The following is a 22,899-nucleotide window of genomic DNA, read 5'->3' as shown; positions in this document are numbered from 1 at the left end:
GAATCGGTTCTCATACACCTGCTTTTAATGTCACAGTCAGTATGATTTCAGAATGAAATTCGCGCTTTTTTCATGGCGTGGCTGCATGTTGATGCATTTTAGAATTAAGAGTCAAACTGTGAACAGGAATTTGTTTCTAAAGCATTTTTAACAACTGGACATGCCCTTCGACTTCATGTGAGTTATATTCATTGATCATTGTCATGCTGAAATCCATCTTGATGACAATATGGACAATTTTAGACTGGTGCGTTTTCAATGATGTTCAGTAAATGTTACTATCAACACTATATATTCAGGGACTAAGGGTTAGTCCATACATTCATGGGCTTAGCACACAGCACAGCCTTGCAAGGCTACCATATTCGGGCTCTCATGTTTAATTGTTCAAGCGATGTGTTGAGTCTAGTTCTACGCTTACTCTGGTTTGTATCATTTGTGTGAGGCGTCGGTTTACTATTAAGTAGGATTTCATTATAGTTACAAGCTTGAATATCACCAGATTGATATTAGGTATTGAACAAGTGTTTATATCATAAACAACGGTTCAATACTTCAAGATGTCTGGGTATCAAAGGAATCTGACCACAGACCAGGGAAAGTACAGATCATATGTAGAACTCTGCTTGTGGTTGAGATAACGCAAAAGGGTCGTAGCTATTCGTATATGATCATGAGAGAATTTGAATGTCAACGCGTTTGGCTGAAGAACCAAGGGAGATAATTATGGCCATCCGGGTTCAAGCATGCGTGTGTATGTACGTGCGTGCATGCATGCGTGCGTGCGTGCGTGCGTGTGTGTCCATTTCAACGAAAATTCCAAGAAATATAAATGTAGTTATTTCGACATGAAACTGAAAACTTTAGTGAGGAGAAACGGGGAGCGTAGATGCGTGTACGTGCGTGTGTGCGTACGTGTGTGTAGATTCTATAAAGATTATGGTTATGCCTGAGTGTTAATTAACATATTGGTTTCGAGAAGATAAGTCACTCTTCATGAAGCTGTTTTAATAGACTTGTACATGATCAAAGGCGTATTTGGATATTTCCATTGTTATTACGATGAAAACATTTCCCCTCACAGCCGTTCCTGCAAACCAACCGGAATATGAACGTATTGGACATAGCTCAGATCGTGTGGTCTTGTTTTCCAAAGCTGGCTGAAACAAACCAGACATACGATCAGTACACTAACATTTTTTAAAGAACGAATGCACTGCATGAACAAAATAAATCACGACTTTTTTTCTCCATATAATACCCCTTTTTCTGCGTTTCACGGGCTGTTATGTTCATTTAAACGGCAGAGGGTCTTTGCGCATGCTCGTGGGGTGACCTCCACGACAAGTGTGACCTTCACAATGAGGGCATGTTCGAAACCGGCTTCATTTCCGGTGTTTAATTTCGCGACATCTTGTAACTCGGGATATTTGTGATATTACTCAGCCAACAACACTATCTCATTTCTCCCGTTTGTGCGTTTGGACCAACTGTGATAAACTTAATGATGATGTGCCGTTTTCAGAATGTCACTACGGTAAAAATGGGAATGTGTCATGACACATGAGCACATAATCGTCAATGTGCTTCAATAGGTGCTTTTGTAAAGCCTGAAATCCACATTTGATAACCTTCCAGCTATATCACGGCGGGACACTAGAAAGGCGCAACGTACATTGTAACCATTTCGGGAATCGAACCCGGACCTTCCTTGTTATGAGTGGATGAGCGAGTGCTGTTGTGTCTGAGTAAGGCATCCATGTCCATCTGTGGCATGGTATCTCATAGCTAACTCTTTCTTTAAACAATATTTGCTTGAAATACTCTAAACTCTGCTATAACGGAGACAGTAGTAGTGAGTGAGTGAGTATGGCATTACGACGCTTTTAGCAATATTCCAGCAATATCACAGCGGGAGACACCAGAAATGGGGTTCACACATTGTACCCATGTGGGGAATCGAACCCGGGTATTCGGCGTGACGAGCGAACGCTTTAACCACTAGGCTACCCCACCGCCCCTCCTTGTTATGAGCGAACATTTGAACACCTTGGCCACCAACAGCTATCTCTATTGTCAGATGCATCATGTGATATAAGTAAAGACTCAGGTAGGCTATTTACTGACAATTTTCAAAATACAAATTGGCGTTGAGGTAGCAAAGTGGCTAAAGCGTTCGCTCTTCACGCCGTGGGCCTAAGTTCAATTCCTGTCATATGGCAACTATCTGCAAAGCCCATTCTCGTGTCCCCCACTGTGATATTGCGGCAAAATTAAAACACAGCTCGCCCTAAAACAACAAATATACAATGTACGTAACACGCTTTCTCTTACAAAGAAAACTAATATTATGATCGGAATATATATTTAAATGTTGTATCACGATATGTAAATATATATGGCATACAATGTACACAATTTCATAAATCATAAATATGATCATATATGCAGGAAAACTGTTTTTATTTAGGTGTAGCTGGCAGAAACTATTTTCCTGAAAACAAGTGATGATTTAAACTTTGAGAACTAGCACCGGAAATGGCACACAACTTAATTAGGATGCGTGAGGGTGTTCCCCAGCTAGATGCACGATTTTTACATGCTTAGAGCAAGTGGGGGAAAGTGCCCAATCTCACGATTAGCTGTCTACGTGAAGCTTGTAACGGTCTCGTACTTGCTCCACGTGCGTAACTAATCTCGAGATTAAATGCTCGAGCTGATATCGCGAGACAGGAGCCCAGTCAAGACTAAGTTTTTGCTGCGCTATCCCTCCCTGACAAATTACGCACGGCTCGGTGCCAATTTTTTTAGCCCTCATCTGATGAGGCAAAGGAAGAAGCTGTAACTTTCATAACAGTATCAGTTTGATGAGTGAAAGCCGCATGGTGTTGTTTATCAACAAATTACTCACGCTGAGGAATGAAGTGACAACAGCTTGTTCATCACAATGCCTAAAAAGCATTATATCTGTAAACAGCTTGAGATTAACTCCACTTCGCAATGCTCTCGGTTTCTGAAAAGGTGCAGGTCACACCATCAGATGAAGATGTCTCAACCAACGCTCAACGCTTAAACCCAGATAAATCAGTCGTAAAAACCTAGACAAAATCGCCGATCCTGGAATAACACTCAATACAGCGACATTCCGCATACCAGGACCCCGTTAAACTGGAAACTGCCAAACCAAAATACACGTATTGTTAAAACTGTCCATAGATTATTAAATGGCTACTGTTTCGTATTCACGTTATTTTTACGAAAAAACGATTCATTCACAGGTTTCAAATCGCAGTAGCTGCCTGTGTTTGAAACAATTACCACCTCTCTCTCTCTCTCTCTCTCTCTCTCTCTCTCTCTCTCTCTCTCTCTCTCTCTCTCTCTCTCTCTCTCTCTCTCTCTCTCTCTCTCTCTCTCTCTCTCTCTCTCTCCGTAATGTGGCTGACAGTTTAGAATCTTAAAGAGAGAAATTCTTCTGATCTGTTGCAAAAAATTAAAATTCATGTAATTTATAAGCTGGGGAGGGTAATATTCAGAACACACACTAGAAAACTATTTTTATACAAAGGCTTCAAATACGAGACTAAAACCTCTTTAAATCATTTTAATAATAAGCCCGTGTGCACTGAAGGAGAATGACGCAGTATCACGTGATACGCACAAGGGCGATAACAGCGTCTATTAGTTGTCTAGACTGGCGACAAATCTAATAAAAAGGCCTTGTTATGTCATAACACTTGAAGAAATGAATTAGCGATCAAAGGATCTCTCCAGAGGGCTCGGGTTACTTGTCTCGGATTTTACGGGCGGTTTGCAAAGCGACTAATGACACTGTCGGGTCTGCGAGATGTGCGCAATGTTTAACATTAAACATTATTTTCCCAAACGTTTGTAAATAATTTCATCACTTCGAATAAAATAATTCGATTGAAGCACTGCATTACGAACTTTAAACATTAAATTGTCTGTGTTCAGCTGAAATTATTTTAAAGAGATGAGTATCATGTGTAGCGCTGGTTATTGTTTCCAACAAAGCAGTTTCTCGTATTCAGAAGGATTGATCACTTCTTAATTATATCATAGCTCCAGTCAGCGTTCTTAATGGTATTACACTCTAAAAGTAATTCTATCTGCTGTATTACACTCTAAAAAGTGAGGTATTACCTGGGTTTCAGAGATCCTGAAAACGGTTTTGCAAACAGTTAAATGTTGTAAGACCTCCCCTTGTAACAGTTAAATTGTTCTAAGTGAACGAGTATGGATTTAAAACGCTTTTAGCAATATTCCAGCAACATGATGGCGGAGAAACCCGAAATGGGCTTTACACATTTTACCCAATTGGGGAATCGAATCCGGGTCTTCCTCGTGACGAGCGAACGCTTTAACCACTAGGCTACCCTACCCACATAACTGAAAATTCTTGTTAAAAAACATTATTTGGTTGGGTTTTTTTCGCAGATGGTTGCTCCCATCATGCAAACATATCGAGAGTTCGAGACAAATATGAGAGTTGATTTGAGATCAACCAGCAAATCGAAATGGCAAAACTCGCTTAGTCGAACAATCTGGAGTTCGAGTTAACACTGAATAATCAAAATGGACCGAAGGCCTTGACTTGGGGTTTAATTCGACATTAACACTTTAGTCTTCACAAAAATATACTGTATATCGATAATCGACCGAACAAGAGCTACCAAATGTCTGTTTACGGAACTATTTGCCAATCATCATTCCCATTCTATAACCATCCACAGTCCTTTCTGTGGCAGCTTATAGTCACACCCTTTTGAATAGTCTGTCTCACAGTCCCTGAACCACATTAATTTCCCTACTGCCAAGCCCTCTCTGCAGTGCTAAAGACATAAATAAAGCAAGTCTAGATTTCCTCAGGTTCTGAATCTCTGGTCTCCCTAGGGCTCCTTTTCAATATAAATGGGCTTGTTCGTTACTATCAAAATTATATATATTCAGAGACTAAGCCTTATTCTACCTTTTGAACTGTCGACTGATATCATGATACTCTACGGTTTAATTCCCTCATATATAATATATTTAACATCAAACAAAACTGTATTTCAGGACGTACATGTCCGTGGATTCTCCATTGTAGCGATAGCAGATCCAGGCGTCAGCGCAAAAAACCTGAAACGCCAGTCCATGCTTTTTTGACGAAGGTGATTGAGATCACATGGGTTCGCAGGCTAATGATGTTATGTTTGGATGAAGGAAATGGTGGCCCGACGTTTGATGTTAGAGTGGTATAGAGCCGCACCGATCAGGAATGCCGTAATATCATAAGCACTACATTTACCATAATTGTTCCAGGGAGCGTCCGCTGTTCTGCTGCGTCACAGACGTAGATGCTTGATGGAGTCAGACTGGGAGCCCGGTTCACTCAGTGCGCATTTGGCTTTCATTTGGGAGTAAATATGGTGTACAGTTATTGGCACCCCCCAGCTGGTGATTTATTGGACTGATGAGTTAGTTATAGATTCTTAACGGGTATGTTTGCACACGGAACCGTTCTGCGAGAGTAAATATACTGTTTGTTTATTAATCATATACCAGAAGAATTTCGTGGGTGTGAGTGACGGTGTCGTCAAAAATATATCATATTACTTAATTATTTATTAAGGGAGATACAACCGTGTTACACTACTACTACTACTACTACTACTACTACTAAACTATTATTATTATTACTACTACTACTACTACTACTACTACTACTGACTCGTGAAGATCCGGGTTAGAACTTGGCTGGCACCTGTCATCGGTTCCCAATTGCGCAGGTCGATGCTGATGCTGTTGACCACTGGATTGTCTGTCTGGTCCAGATATTTACAGACTGCCGCCATATAGCTGGGATATTGCTGAGTGCGGCGTAAAAAGTAAACTCACTCACTCGTCACGCCGAAGACCCGGGTTCGATTCCCCACATGAGTACAATGTGTGAACCCCATTCCAGGTGTCCCCAGCCGTGATATTGCTGGAATATTGCTGAAAGTGGCGTACAGCCATACTCAACCACTCACTACTACCATCTTCGTTATAGCAGGGTTTAGAGTATTTCAAGTGAATGTTGTTATAGTCCTTTGATAGTTATATCACATATATCACGTTAGAAATCGAGAAACTAGTGGTTAATAGCACGGGCACTGAATGACGCTGTCAGACTAATAGGATACACAGTCAGCTACATCTGTACTACCCGACCCTGATTCCGGTTTGTTTTCACAAGATTGGGGGTGGTTGTAAATTATGTTGGTCCTTTTTCTAACTGGTTTTTGAGTCACTTAAGGGCATGAACAGAGCGGCAGTCCCAGCCGCCGCAATAAGCTATGGAGAGTTGTCTCCCTTAGCATACGTTGCATTAGCACTGACACTTTTCATCAGTTTGTCACCCGACACCCAATTCCCGAGTAACCAATGTATTAATATTGCTCACTCACTCACTGCAACTTACATAGGTTGGGCACACTGCTCAAACACGCCAGTAACTACACCGGCATCACTGCTGTGTCTGCCAATACTACCACTGCTGCTACCAGTACTACATCTCCTCTTCCTCCTCCTACTCCTACTACCACTACTACTACTACTACTACCACTACTACTACTGCTACTACTACTACTACTACTACTGTTACTACTACTATTTGTGTAACTACTACCACTACTGCTGGTGCTGCTACAGCCACTACTATTCTTACTTCTACTACTACTACTACTACTACTACTACTACTACTAGGGCGGTGGGGCAGCCTAGTGGTTAAAGCATTCGCTCGTCGCGCCGAAGACCCGGGTTCGATTCCCCACATATGTTCAATGTGTGAAGCCCATTTCTGGTGTCTCCCGCTGTGATATTGCTGGAATATTGCTAAAAGCGGCGTAAAACTAAACTCACTCACTCACTACTACTACTACTACTACTACTACTGCTACTTTTAGTCTTACTACTGCTACTGCTACTTTTAGTCTTACTACTGCTACTGCTACTATTCTTGTTACTGTTCCTACTACTATTGTTACTTCTACTACTATTATCATTATCATTACTACTACTGCTACTCTTACTACTACTCTAGAGTCTAGAGTATCCCTCTAAAGCCACACGAAGTTCTTGAACTGCCATAAGAATTAATTAATATTCGAGCTCCTTGTCTAATAGATTTTAAGGTAATTTAACAATTTATTTTTTCTGTGAAATTTGTTCACTTCAGAGACTAGATGTCTGACACCACTGCTGCTACACGTGTCCTGGATGCTGGCAGCCGCTACAGACTCCATCACTGGCAGCATCATCACCAACCACGATTGCTAAATATCATGTTTCCTTTTACCAACACTCAACCACCCCATTATATTCTCCCTCAACATCGTCGCCTACTGCTTGACTGGTTTCATATATTCGTGACGCTAACGCTCCTCTCCAGGATTTTGTGGGGCAATACATTCCAGTGTATAAGAAATATGCGCAGGAATCTGTATGATCAAGTTATTAGCCGATAAGCCAACTTTCTTGCGCCTCCAAGACCCCCCGCAGTCCCCAAACACACACACATCCCCTCAGTCCGCGTTCACATGTACCTATGGCAGTGTTTATCTCCGGGTGTGATCTCCTGCCACGAAAACAGGATACACTCAACGCACGGTGGTGGCATGGCGTTAATTGAGGCAATATTACGTCCGAAATATACAGCTGCTATGTGAGGTAACCTTCTCCAGCTGTGATGTGTCAATGTCAATATGACATAACCACACACATATCAGGGACCGTCTCAAAACTCGGGGTCATATTTAGAACAATCCCTGAGAATGCTTTGTTTGGCTGCCTGGGACGTTTCTTGTAATCAATGTCGGTATGACCTGGAGCGATGAAGGAACTGTCTCTGGCGTATTACATTTTTTTAAAGAATTCCATTTTTAAACAAATTGGTTTCCTTGACATTCTACGATGTATGAATTACAGGCATAAGAAAGAATGGAAATTGGGTTTGACGAAAAAATTACAAACGCTATCCCCAGGCTGAAAAAAAATCTTGAAACGATGAAAACATGAGGTCCGAAGTGTTTGTTTTATGATAAGACAACATTAAACATAAGTCGATTCTTTCTTTTGCCCTGCAGGTTAAATATAGTTAAACATCGTTATTACAGATCGTGTATATATCTGGATAATCCTCAGTACTGATTTGTTTGGTCTCCTTTACACTTACGTTTATGACTTATTGTCATAAAAACATACAAAGGTCAGGAATGATGTAAATTCAAGTACAAACACATATGCGGTTTGAAAAGTAGACATTGTTAAATTTTGTTACGCGGTGAAACGCAGTAATATTCTCCGTTTTTATCGCACACGTAAAAAGCACATTGCAACGATTTATTAATTTTCACCTTTGTGGAAACTGCGAGTGAATGAAAGACTGCCTGATATGTGAACGAAATAACAATGTATGAAACTGATTTGTATGATTATGTATAACAATGTAGAATTCAATTCAATGTAGAAAATGGCTTCATCACCCCCACCCCGAAACTTGATCCCCGCCCACTCACCCCACTTCACCACATACATACATACATACACACACACACACACACACACACACACACACACACACACACACACACACACACACACACACACACACACACACACACATACATACATACATACATACATACATACATACATGTACATACATACATACATACATACATACATACATACATACATACATACATACATACATACATACATACATACATACATACATACATACATACATACATACATACATACATACCCCTTGACATATGATACACAAAGCGTTTCCAAAACAAAAAGCTGTATTTAGACGTAATAAATATCTCCGATACGTAAAAAACCACGAGGGCTCGAAATGTCAAAGCAATTGCATCTGCACTTGAAACGCAACGATTAAAATATTAACGATCAGATGACATTTTACAAAAAGTCAAGAGTTTTAAAAGAAAAGGATTAGACGCAGATGTTTGCAAGGAAGGAGGACCATCTTTAACAACATACTTTGAACCAAATTCCTGTCAGGAACACGAGGTTGATGGGTACTGATGGGACAGCACAGCATCCGTAACGTCTGGAAAATGTCAGACGTTTTTTAAACCTCGGCAACGCGCGACACCTAGCGCGCTCAGTGACAACAGCTGGATCGCCAAGCTTCCAGACAAAGAAAGATGTCCTCTCTCTCATTCAAACCTATTTGGGGAAGAATGTTTTTAAACCTACTCATCATCTAAGTCCAACTCATACTTCCTGGGTGAAAAACATCATGTGCTGTATTTGTATTTCTTCAGCAAAACATGTTCAGCGTTCGAAAGACGTCGATGTTAACGTTGTATGAGTTGAAGACGATGCTGGATTAACTTTTGTCGTCCCGGTGTCTCAGAGCATAACTCCCCACGCACAGAACCGTCCTCCCACAAAAATGATGCTTGATATAAAATGTGATTAAAATGGGAATCGAGGGATTAAGGAAGCACTTACAGTTTAAGGGAGGGATCAGGGGATTTGCAACCTGAGATGAATGTATGAGGATTTTACGCTTGTCTCGCGTTTTTCACTTTACGGTGGGAAATTGTCATATTTGCTTATGGAACCAGGGCACAAACATTAACGTGTGCCATAAAACCTTGACCTTGACATTTTTAAATCAGTATAAAATTAAAGGGACATTACTCTAAGTTGTGAATGAGTGGATTTAGTTTTACGCCGCACTCAGCAGTATTCCAGCTATATGGCGGCGGTCTGTAAGTATTCGAACCTGACCAGACACTCCAGTTATCAACATCAGGAGCATAGACCTACGCAATTGGGATTCCATGACATGTGTCAACCAAGTCAGACCACCCAATCCCGTTAGTCGCCTCTTACGACAAGCATGGGATACCATGACATGTGTCAACCAAGTCAGACCACCCAATCCCGTTAGTCGCCTCTTACGACAAGCATGGGATACCATGACATGTGTCAACCAAGTCAGACCACCCGATCCCGTAAGTCGCCTCTTACGACAAGCATGGGATACCATGACATGTGTCAACCAAGTCAGACCACCCGATCCCGTTAGTCGCCTCTTACGACAAGCATGGGATACCATGACATGTGTCAACCAAGTCAGACCACCCGATCCCATTAGTCGCCTCTTACGACAAGCATGGGATACCATGACATGTGTCAACCAAGTCAGACCACCCGATCCCGTTAGTCGCCTCTTACGACAAGCATGGGATACCATGACATGTGTCAACCAAGTCAGACCACCCAATCCCGTTAGTCGCCTCTTACGACAAGCATGGGATACCATGACATGTGTCAACCAAGTCAGACCACCCAATCCCGTTAGTCGCCTCTTACGACAAGCATGGGATACCATGACATGTGTCAACCAAGTCAGACCACCCGATCCCCTTAGTCGCCTCTTACGACAAGAATGGGATACCATGACATGTGTCAACCAAGTCAGACCACCCAATCCCGTTAGTCGCCTCTTACGACAAGCATGGGATACCATGACATGTGTCAACCAAGTCAGACCACCCGATCCCGTTAGTCGCCTCTTACGACAAGCATGGGATACCATGACATGTGTCAACCAAGTCAGACCACCCAATCCCGTTAGTCGCCTCTTACGACAAGCATGGGATACCATGACATGTGTCAACCAAGTCAGACCACCCGATCCCCTTAGTCGCCTCTTACGACAAGCATGGGTTCTTCACGGGTCTGAACAAGAAAGATTATAAGTTAATAGAAAGTGTGTCGTTGATCGAAAAACTTACGTTGACGTTGTTTTCAAATTTGAACCATTAAATTATTGTTACTTCTCAGACGTTTGGAGAGGGAGATGCGCCCGTGACATTCAGGCGTTCGGTGTATTTGTTGTTTTTAGCCACAGTAATATGAAACAAAAAGGCCAAGTTATTGAGTGGTTCCCCGCGCCCCCATTTCTGGTGTCCCCGCGCCGTGATGTTGCTGGAACATTGCTAAAAGCGGCGTAGAACCCAACTCACTCACTCACTCACTCACAGTACCCGAGACACAACAACAAACTGATTCAATGTGTACGTGAATGCTATGACGACATGACTATAGAGATCGATAGAACAGATCCAGACCTGAAGAACTTCCGCCAAATCCACCCCTCACCAACTCCACACCCTGCCTGGCTATTAGCTGAAGAAGCAGTGCCAGTTTACGGTGCAGCTCTGTGCCGTCTGGAGACCAACCAGATTTGTCCATGGACTGTGTGACATTTGCGGTGACGTATATGATGATCTCCTGGTTTCATGTCATATGTACCTGTGAGGTCAAAACAGAGACGAGAGACCTTCTGTGGTGCGACCTCATCCAAGTTTGACCTGTGGGCCTGAGTGTGAGCTTGCATGACAAGGCAGATCTGGACCTGGTTGGCTGTCTCCTGTCCTGCCGACCCTGTCACTCTGGCAGATGACGACCTATGGTCGTACATAGAGACTGTTGTGAAAGGACTATCCTCCCTCTGTGCATAATTCTGTATATCTATTTCAATGAACTCTAAACCCTAATTTATCGAATTATCGCATTTCTATGTACTCTCCTAGGGAGGAATAAATGTGTATATATAGAGATCGATGGTAATTTTCCTTATTACATCTTTAACTGAAACAAATAATACGGAACATAGAAGAAAATATATGTGAAGGACTCAAGGCCACGTGTCCACCTTCCTTAACTTGAATCGATTAGCAGGCGCATACACATAAAATACAGACAATTTTCTCATTTTTAATTTCATGGACAGATTTCATTCGAATGTATGGACATAGTTTTAAAATAGATTGTTTGGCGGTACAGAGAATATTGATGGTATGTTTGAAAGGATGGTTCTGCATCATAGTCGGTGATTTCCCCAGCTAGATTCGAAAATTGAACAAAGTAACCTAAGATTGCTCTCATTTTCTATTTCTGAAAGGACATATTTCATACATGCAAAAAGTGATGGATTTATCGTTATATGGGTATGTTTTCTACGTTCAGTTAAGAACAAGGCAACAAAATTTACATGAAAGTATAGGTAGATCTCTTTCCTATGCTGCATTAGATGAATATTCAAGAACGTTGGAGAAAGATGAGAGTATTAAAATTTAGGATATTATAAATCAGCCTTGAAAGCTTTTTAGAGCATCATGTACACAGTCTTCCTCAGAGGTCTGTTGTTTGTTTGTTTGTTGTTAAACAGCTGTTTCAAAAGTGTTCTACTACGTGAAAGGTAGAACGGAGATAGTGTTGACGATAATATAATAATATCCTATACGAGAACGTTTGTTTCTTTAAAACAAAACACCAAAACACACACGTGCGTTGGGTGTCAGATATATATTTTGCTCCCCGTTTGGCTCCGGGTTAGAATTGATCTTCAGCAACCCATACTTGTCGTAAGAGGCGACTAATAGGATCGGTTGTCAGGCTCGCTGACCTGGTGGACACATGTCATCGTATCCCATTTGTGTAGATCGATGCTCATGCTGTTGATCACTGGATTGTCTGACCCAGGCTCGATTATTTACAGACCGCCGCCATATAGCTGGAATATTGCTGAGTGCGGTGTAAAACTAAACTCACTCACTCACTTTTATTTTGCTGCTTTCAAGGCAAATCGATTAATCTCTGTGGACATGTATGCCAACCTTATTGATTCTGCTTATCATATAATGAAGCGGCGTCTGGTTCTGGTAACTGGCAGAAGGCAGCGGCCAATAAGTTCATTTGCATACTGAGGTAAGCTAGTGGTTAAAGCGTCTGCTCGTCACTCCGAAGACCCGGGGTTCGAATCCCCACATGGGTACAATGTGTGAAGCCCATTTCTGGTGTCCCCCCGTGATATTGCTCGAATATTGCTAAAAGTGGCGTAAAACTATAACACTCACTCACTCATGTTCATATTGCCTGAGAGAAGCAGACTATACTACTTACCGGTACCGTGATCTTCCTATGGTTTCTGACCTCGCTTTCGCTCGGTCAGATACCATAGGAAAGACACTCGTTTCGTATAATTCGTATGTAATGAGACCTCGTGTAGTATTCTCTATGAACTTGGTAGAGCGTAAACGCTTTTTTTACCCACGTCTTACATGCATTAAATTGACAAAATAGCGTATTTTTGTTATTTTAATGGTTTCAAACCGAAACCGGTTTCATAAAGAGGTTGCGGAAGAATGTTGTTCTGGGCCCCGTTCCTGAAAGTGATCGTAGCGCTAAGGTGATCGTAACTCCCATACTTTAACATAGACTAACGACAGTCGTAGCGCTACGATCGCATTGAGGAACGGGACCCAGGTGTACTACACTTTTTGCATGACGTCACACTGTAACGACGTCACTATGCCTTGCTCGTCTGCCCCCTTGGTAACCGACGTCACGATGCATCTCAGTGGTGATCGCCTCGTACAGCCTCCTACAGTAAACTACTCCGTAGCACCCCGTTTCTTAGTTTATAGTTGCTTCACTCGGCTAACATCACTGGTAGAAACTTTGCATTTATGTTTATCGACGCGTATAATGTACGTCTCACTTCGACTCACACTTAAACCATCCAGACAACTGCGATCTGAAAGCAGATTCTTTTTTAAAACTCCTTCTTATAGCCTGGCCTCTTATGGAAAGCGTTCTTTCAGTGTTTGTGCTCCATCGCTGTGGAATGAACTGCCCCTCGCCTTAAAACTGTCCCCATCTTTTGCTGCGTTCAAATCACATCTTAAAACGCATCTCTTTTCGCTTTGAGCACCCACTTAGTGGTTGGATTTAGCGCTATATAAATTTCCATTATCATTATTATTATTTAACAGCGATACGGCAACGTTCGCAATGTTTACATTCCCACAATGCACACTCTCCAACCCAAAGTCCCATGCGGCCAGCCAGCATAGTACCTCTGCCACAGACAAGAGAGATGTGACGATTCGTCACATCTTGCACCGTCCATTCAATATAATGTACATATTGAATCTGCAAAGTTGTGTGTTACGTTGCATGTGACCTTTAAGTCATACTCTACACATCTAATTAAACATCTTTGATAGAATGGTTTAGTTTCACTCGGAAAATATCCTAAAACATGTAACACTTTTTCCATTTGCGTAGCGATCCTTTGTTTACATAGGTTGTACGGCTCCACGTTGTGTCATCGAAGCCAACGGAGAGCAAACGATGCAGCCAGTTTGATATCTAAATATGTACTTTCATAAAATTTACTGTCGTAGTTGTGGAAGAATATTTATGTAACAATGTAAAACATTGTGAAGAGCGCATCGAAAAGCGTAAAGCCAGTCTCTTCTTATTATGAATATGCGCGTTTGTTTACAAACAAGGGAAAAGTCCAGTCACGTGATATGCAAATTAGCCTGTGGCAGTGATGTTATGCTAAGTCATCACTGCGTCGGAGTGTGCACAATGCATATAAGTTGTAGAATGAATGAATTCACGTGCTTGTTATGAATGAAAAAGTAGTTCCGTCACAACGTGACCTAACTGAGAGGTCACCGGTTATCCAAACAAATTGTTAGAATCTCAGGTCAAGTCGTTACGACACAGGTCAACGCGATACGGCACTCGTGTGAGGTACGAGATTAGTATGCAACTACCCATACGTTCACCACGTACGTAGGTAATAAAGGGCGTTCCTAACTCAAACTGAGAATGAAACTGCTGCAAGACGTTCATTGTCTGTGACGTCATGTATTTATGACGTCACGTCATTGTCTTGGCCACTATCGCAGAGTTTGGCAGTGTGAAAGACGTGTCTGTGCTACGATGGGATGTAAACAGACCAAGGTTACGCCTTTCAGGCAGACATCTACCGAAGAGGCTCTGACGGGCAAGATCAACTGCCCTCACGAGATGTACTACGCCAAGTGTCAGGTGACACGGCCCACACCCCGCCCGTCAGGGGCGGAGATTCTTCAACAGTTATGAGGTGAGGGCTTGGTACCCGACTGTCAGTCCAGCGGAGGAGTTGCCTTCTCTATCCCCGGTATGGAGGGGGTTGTTCCCCGTGGCAAACCACCTCGACGTCTGGAGCAAATCCCAGTGCGATGTTTCTACCCAGCTGAGAGGAGGAGACAGAAGGCTGATCTACGCAGATTGACAGGTTAAATCTCCAAACAATGTCATAAAACAGTTTTAAATACATGTCACCTCTTCAAAAAACCGTCCGTGACATTATGTTTCACTGATACTAATTGAACACAAGACCTATATTTAGATTGTAATATATTTACGGGTTGATGGAGACGTGACGGCATTTAATTAAAGAGAAATTAATGTTCTATATAACACTATTCAGCGCCCAACACCCTTCTGTTTGTCTTCTCAGATTGGTGGAGCAAGTACAGAGGAAACAGCTGGACAGAGAAATAAAGCACAAAATTGTCAAGGACGAGAAGAAATGTCGCCAGTTCATCAAGAAGATGAAGGCGGAACATCAAGTCCAGGTCTGGGAGGAGAAGGTGAAGAGGCTGGAGGAAGAACGGGCGGCGAAGCGGAAGAAACCAGTCAAGAAATAGAAATTGGAGTGACCTATGAGGGTTGGGGTTGGGGTCGGGTGAGGTTGGGTTAAGGGTCGGGCTCGGGGTTAGCGGCTGAGGGTCGGGTTTTTTGGAAGGAGATCGGGGGGATTTTATGGCGTCTGTTTGTGTGTGTGCCTGCCTGCCTGCTTGCTTTTGTTAGCCCATCTAAGCGGAAGCGATAGTCAGTATATTGAAATATGGCGTGTTTTACGTGTAAAATATATGATTGGAAAGTGATGCCCATGTTTCTTTTGTATGAACGTGGACGAGAGCTGGAATGGACAACGAGAACCCTGAACACAGGAAAGAACTGTTACGTTTCGGAAAATATGTTAAACTGTTATAAATTGTAGGTAACGATTGACAGTTATCATTTAATAACTATGCATGTCCTCTTTCTAATAGTTCACAATATTAATATAATGATCAATAGTTGCATTACCTTTGATGCATATATTTCAATGTTACTTTGTACTTTATAATGGAAAATTCCCAAGAAAAATATAGTTTATCATTGTTTATTATCTATATGATTATATAGTTATTGATTCGTTAAGTGTTGATGTAAGAGTTAGTGGAATAAAGAATTAAAGTGAATACATTGTTCCTTCGTGTTCCTGCAAGTGGCACTGAGGTGTTGGCGTGCGTTGGCACCGTGTGTTGATACAATGTGTTGCAACTGTTTGTTGACACCGTTTGTTGACACCGTTTGTTGATACCGTTTGTTGACACCGTGTGTTGATACCGTGTGTTGATACCGTGTGTTGATACCGTTTGTTGATACCGTGTGTTGATACCGTTTGTTGACACCGTGTGTTGATACCGTTTGTTGACACCGTGCTTTGATACCATTTGTTAACACCATGTGTTGATACCGTGTGTTGATACCGTGTGTTGATACCGTGTGTTGACACCGTGTGTTGATACCGTGTGTTGATACCGTTTGTTGACACCGTGTGTTGATACCGTTTGTTGATACCGTTTGTTGATACCGTGTGTTGACACCGTTTGTTGATACCGTGTTGTGACACCGTTTGTTGATACCGTGTGTTGACACCGTGTGTTGATACCGTTTGTTGATACCGTGTGTTGATACCGTTTGTTGATACCGTGTGTTGATACCGTGTGTTGATACCGTGTGTTGATACCGTTTGTTGACACCGTGTGTTGATACCGTTTGTTGACACCGTGTGTTGACACCGTGCGTTGATACCGTGCGTTGATACCGTTTGTTGATACCGTGTGTTGATACCGTTTGTTGATACCGTGTGTTGATACCGTGTGTTGACACCGTGTGTTGATACCGTTTGTTGACACCTCGTGTTGACACCGTGCGTTGATACCGTTTGTTGACACCGTGTGTTGATACCGTTTGTTGATACCGTGCGTTGATACCGTGCGTTGACACCGTGTATTGATACCGTGTGTTGATACCGTTTGTTGACACCGTGTGTTCATACCGTGTGTTGATACCGTTTATTGACACCGTTTGTTGACACCGTGTGTTGATACCGTGCACTGATACCATGTGTTGACACCGTGTGTTGATACCGTTTGTTGATACCTTGTGTTGATACTGTGTGTTGATACCGTTTGTTGACACCGTGTGTTGATACCGTTTGTTGATACCGTGTGTTGACACCGTTTGTTGATACCGTGTGTTGACACCGTGCGTTGATACCGTGTGTTGACACCGTGTGTTGACACCGTTTGTTGATACCGTTTGTTGACACCGTGTGTTGATACCGTTTGTTGACACTGTGATGATACCGTTTGTTGACACTATGTGTTGATACCGTTTGTTGACACCGTGTGTTGATACCGTGTGTGGATACCGTTTGTTGATACCGTGTTTTGACACCGTGTGTTGATACCGTGTGTTGATACTGTGTGTTGATACCGTTTGTTGATACTGTGTGTTGACACCGTGTGTTGATACCGTGTGTTGATACCGTTTGTTGATACCGTGTGTTGACACCGTGTGTTGATACCGTGTGTTGATACCGTATAATGATACCGTTTGTTGACACCGTGTTTTGATACCGTGTGTTGATACCGTTTGTTGATACCGTGTGTTGACAACGTGTGTTAATACCGTTTGTTGATACCGTGTGTTGATACCGTTTGTTGATACCGTGTGTTGATACCGTGTGTTGATATCGTGTGTTGATACCGTTTGTTGATACTGTGTGTTGACACCTCGTGTTGACACCGTGTGTTGATACCATGTGTTGATACCGTGTGTTGATACCGTTTGTTGATACCTTGTGTTGATACCGTTTGTTGATACCGTGTGTTGATACCGTGTGTTGATACCGTGCGTTGACACCGTTTGTTGATACCGTTTGTTGACACCTCGTGTTGAGCAGCATTGTCGCTGGTGATCTATTCCAAGCTGACATCAACACAGGATCATTACAGTCCGGTGTTTAAGCAATCGCTCTGCGCCCAGCAGGGTATCGTATCAGAGTAGAACTGGTTTCATGCCTACTACCCTACCATATTTGTAATATGGCATTACATTGATACCGTATTCTACTTGTAATTTTGTGTGAACATCCGTGGGGAATACAGGCATTGCTAAGTTATTAAAAGTCTTTCTTTAAATATTTTGGTTTAACGTACGTGGGCTAGGCAGATGACTTCAGTTAAAGGACAACAACTGTACCATTTAGCTACAGAAGATTTGCTTGTTTGATGTGTAACGTCGCACTCAGCAATATTCCAGCTATATGGTGGCGGTTGTAAATAATTGAATCTGAACCAGACAACCCAGTGATTAAATGCATGAGCATCGATCTGCGCAAGTGGGAACCGATGGCATGTGTCAACCAAGCCAGCGAGCCTGACCACCCGATCCCGTTAGTCGCCTCTTTCGACAAAGATTGGTTGCTGAAGACCAATTCTATCCCGGATTTTCATGTGTAGGCTACAGAAATGAGAAGAAAACCTACTATATGCTTAACAGAACCCACAAACCGAGGTATGGGTCACACGATTAGAAATCGTCTTTATGCAGTTCATTTCCTTGATAGACGGCCACGGTGTGTGCTTGCAGCCCCTTACAAATCAGTACACAACATTGAAGCTGGGATAATCGTCACGTGTCGTGTTTTTCGATGTATCTGTAGTTTACACAGTACTTCCTGAATAGATGTGGTCGTATCTGACAATGACGAAATAAACGTCATTCCAAGGTCATCAGGAGACATCCTGACAGATTTGACGTTGGATCGGTCATTGTGTGAGGTGGTACCACTCTGACTGAGTGAGACCCACACCATATATTGTCCGAGGGACACCATACCACCATCCTTTGTTGTCGGGCTAGAACTGATCTTCAGTAACCCATGCTTGTCGTAAGAGGCGACTGACGGGATCGGGCGATCAGGCTCGCTGACCTGGTTGACACGTCATCATATACCAATTGTCTAGATTGATGCTCATGCTGTTGATCATTGCATTGTCTGGTCCAGACTCGTCTTTTTACATCCAGCCGCCATATAGCTGGAATATGGCTGAGTGCTGCGTAAAACTAAATCTCACTAAAAGTGCTCACTGTGGACGAATGGTCAGTACTCTCATCCACTGGCACAACATTCCATGGTCAACAATGGGCCAAGACCTGTGACCAAATAAATGTTTGAGACATAAGAAGACATGTACATTAAAGACATAGGCCGCCGACCACGACTTCTAAAATGGAAAGGCACTGTAAGATCACCATGAGCGGAATTAGACACTCAGACCAGGTTTGGAGATTGCCTCGTCCTCCATCAAAGCAAAGCTTGCTCTAACACAGATGTGTTGAAACTGACCTTAATGTTCTCAGTGAAATGTAACACAAATCCTAATAGGCGAAACAATACCTTATTCCGTCTTACAGTTATGTCGAACGAGGAAATAATATCCCATCAAATATCTGATTATATTCCCATGTTTTACGACTGTCTGGCATGTACTTTTAACAAGAAGCCAGAATTAAATGTACATCGTACACAACGTGGGTTCTAAGAATACCAGGAACTAATCACAGAACTTCTGAAGTGTTATTTACCGACACCCTGAGGTCGCCAACACCATTAATGACAGTAAATTAACTAATCAAGATGGCCTGTTAAATTTCCTCTCCTTCGAAGAATTTTTCACTACCATACTCATGTGTAGGTTCACGATTGTCGTGGGCATTATTTAGAAAAAGAGAATGATTTTGTGTTGCTTTTATAGTTTTCAGTCACGATGGGTGGCTGAAGTGGGGCCACAAACCATAGTGGAAAGTACGTCCTCATGAATTTGCCTGGACTAACAACTAGTCTCTGAAATAAAACAAAATATATTATAATGAAAAAAAGTCCTCAGACTTTCTTCATTTTCAGAAACTGAAACTGTGGAAATCTCGACTTGCCACATATTCTAGACTTGCATGGGCTTTCTTGGATATTTGCTTCAGGGTCTGTTTGACAGGCTAGATTTTGCCTAGCCTTGCCCCAAGGCTGTGATGAAGGCTAAGCCAAATAATCGAGTCTGGATCAGACAATCCAGTGATCAACAGCATGAGCATAGATCTGCGCAATTGGGAACTGATGACATGTGTCAACCAAGTCAGCGAGCCTGACCACACGATCCCGTTAGTCGCCTCTTCATCATTGTGGCAATAACGACAGCAGCTTGGGTGTGCTTTATCCTGATGAAAAAACTCTCTTTTAGTGTTCCAGAACATTTGACCTCCACGTCGTCACCTTTAACTGACCAGCTTAATATTTGCCATTGGAATCCCATGCCAGATGAAGGGTAACGCTTGAAACGTTTCCACTGCTTTACTGTTGTTTAGTCAGTGTATGAGAGTTGTGAAAACAAGACGCCTTAGTAACCAGTCTTTCAACAAATTCAATTTGGTGTCCTTTAAAACGATGTAATGTCTCACGAGCTATGACCGGGGAGCGATACTGAGCCTTGGTACTGGGAGCGCTGAAAGCAGTTGTCATGGTCAGTATACATCATCTAATGTTCCTACTCTCTGTTGGGAGATGTCTACTGTATTGGTTAAGTAACGTGTGGTGACTTGGAGATTCCAGATGGAGATTTTGTCCATTTCAATCACCAGAGAAGACCCAGTCACACTAATGTCTGATGGGCTGTCTGCTTTGGTTCAAACGCAGCTAGTTAGATTTGGTTAGGTTTCACGGGTCTCCACCCAAATAGTAGACTAAGGCTTAGTCTCTGAATATATATAATTTTGATAGTAACAAACAAGCCCATTTATATTGAAACGGAGCCCTAGGGAGACCAGAGATTCAGAGCCTGAACCTGAGGAAATCTAGACTTGCTTTATTTAGGGCTTTAGCACTGCAGAGAGGGCTTGGCAGTAGGGAAATTAATGTGGTTCAGGGGCTGTGAGACAGACTACCCAAATACAGAAGATCTCGATTGCCCTCCCGGCAGTCCCAGCTGATGGTAATATGTATATTGAGAGCGCTATAAAATGAAGATAATCTTAGTATTTACAGAATGTAACATGCAAAGGGCCATGGTATATCAAATGCTCAATATCGCCCTTAAAGACGATTTTATCTCATAAGTATTTCGTCTACTGTAAAATCCCAATGTTATTTCCCACAGAAGCAATATCCAAATTTTCAAAATGGCCGCCATGGCAGCCATGTTGAAATCGTTCTTAAGGTCACAGCCATCTTGTTTCTAGATGTAATGAACATGACTGTCGTTCACTGTGATACATTTTGAGTTCTTGCTGTTTTCCCAGTCCTCCGCTGTATATAGTTGTATGTAGATTCCTGTCAGTTATCTCCTCAGCTAATTTTAGTGACGCCAGTCCTAATATTCCAACCATAGTTGTTAATCTGGAAACCTGTTAAACGGACGATTTCACTGATAAGGACACTGTCCGGTTTAAGCCAATTTCTCTATAAAGATATTCACAGCACATTGTATCAAGATCTGATCTCCAGATCAGGTGAGAGATGAAAGCACACTCTCCACCTGTTTGTCGAGAAACCTTGGTGCACTCTCCACTTCACACATAATTTGACAAGATAACACCAACAGTAAAAGATAATACGCTCTGAAGTTAAATAAACGTAGCAAAGGGGCATGCACCGAAACCTCAATACCGCTATCGTTCAGCCGGATATGGTTTATTTTTCTAGGCCCAGAAACAGGACAAGAGGCAGGGTTGTTTTGAGACTGATACTGTTTCTGTACGGATAAGGGAAAATTTAGACATTTTGCGTCATTAGGAAAATTCTAGGTTGCTGGCTTCAGTTAAAAGTGATACTTTTTGCGATGTCAAATTCTATTTTAAAATTGAGGCAACACTGATGCACAACGATGGCTGAACATTTATCCGAACATATTCGAGAAGTGTGAAGCAAAGAAAGCTCTCCCATGTTGAAATAATAAACTGACGCTTTTCGTAATTCAAAGCTGGCCTCTAGCAACAAGTAGCTGCCGTGGCATGTGATAACAACCGGTTTCTAAGAAGAGAGGAGTTTCTATTAAGAGCCTGATATATCTGTTAGGAACCCACCTGTACTAAGAGCAGGACTTCTCTATCGAGTCTGATCTCCATAAATGACCGGCTTCATGTGAGTGAGTGAGTGAGTGGGTGAGAGTGAGTGAGCTCCACAGTCCATTCTATGAACTGATCAAAACAGAGTGAGTGAGTGAGTAAGTGAGTGAGGATGGTTTTACGCCGCTCTTAGCAATATTCCAACAATATCACGGCACTTTATTTCAGAGTGGGACATATGTTAAGAGTTAGAAATCTGTTAAGAACAGGCATCTATTCTCTCATTCACACGGATTTACATAAACCAATCTGTTACCCAGGCGGTCCCCCCAAAAAAGTATTTTCTCATTCTGGAAAGTATCTGAACACATTTAGAAGTACATTACGTTCTGGGCCTATAAGCGGTTCGGGGGCTCTTTTTCTTGTTTTCCGTACAAAGACGTTATATATGTCTCGGCTGTCCGACAGACGATCAGTAAAAGCGACCGGGTTTTTAAAAATAAATCCCAATAATGACGTTGTAAAGCTGTGACGTTAAGAATAAAAACATTTCTACTTAAAATGCCATACTGTCGTGAGATATCACCCACTTAAGTAAAGTACAGCGGTACGCATGCGTCAAATCGGTATTCGAAGTCACCTTTGAGTATGGGGAGCGGCGTAACGAGCAAAAAACTGGGTCTGTGATGCATCGCTCTTCCCATGTTGTTGTTTATTTGTGGTAATAAATTACTTCGGGTACTTCATCCATGTGTTCGTCATCGCCTCGGGGGCATAAGGGACT

The sequence above is a fragment of the Haliotis rubra genome, unplaced genomic scaffold (genome assembly GCF_003918875.1).
Source record: "Haliotis rubra isolate DU_JTF1 unplaced genomic scaffold, ASM391887v1 Scf104, whole genome shotgun sequence".
NCBI classification, from domain to species: Eukaryota; Metazoa; Mollusca; class Gastropoda; order Lepetellida; family Haliotidae; genus Haliotis; species Haliotis rubra.
Note: the sequence above shows the minus strand (reverse complement) of the source record.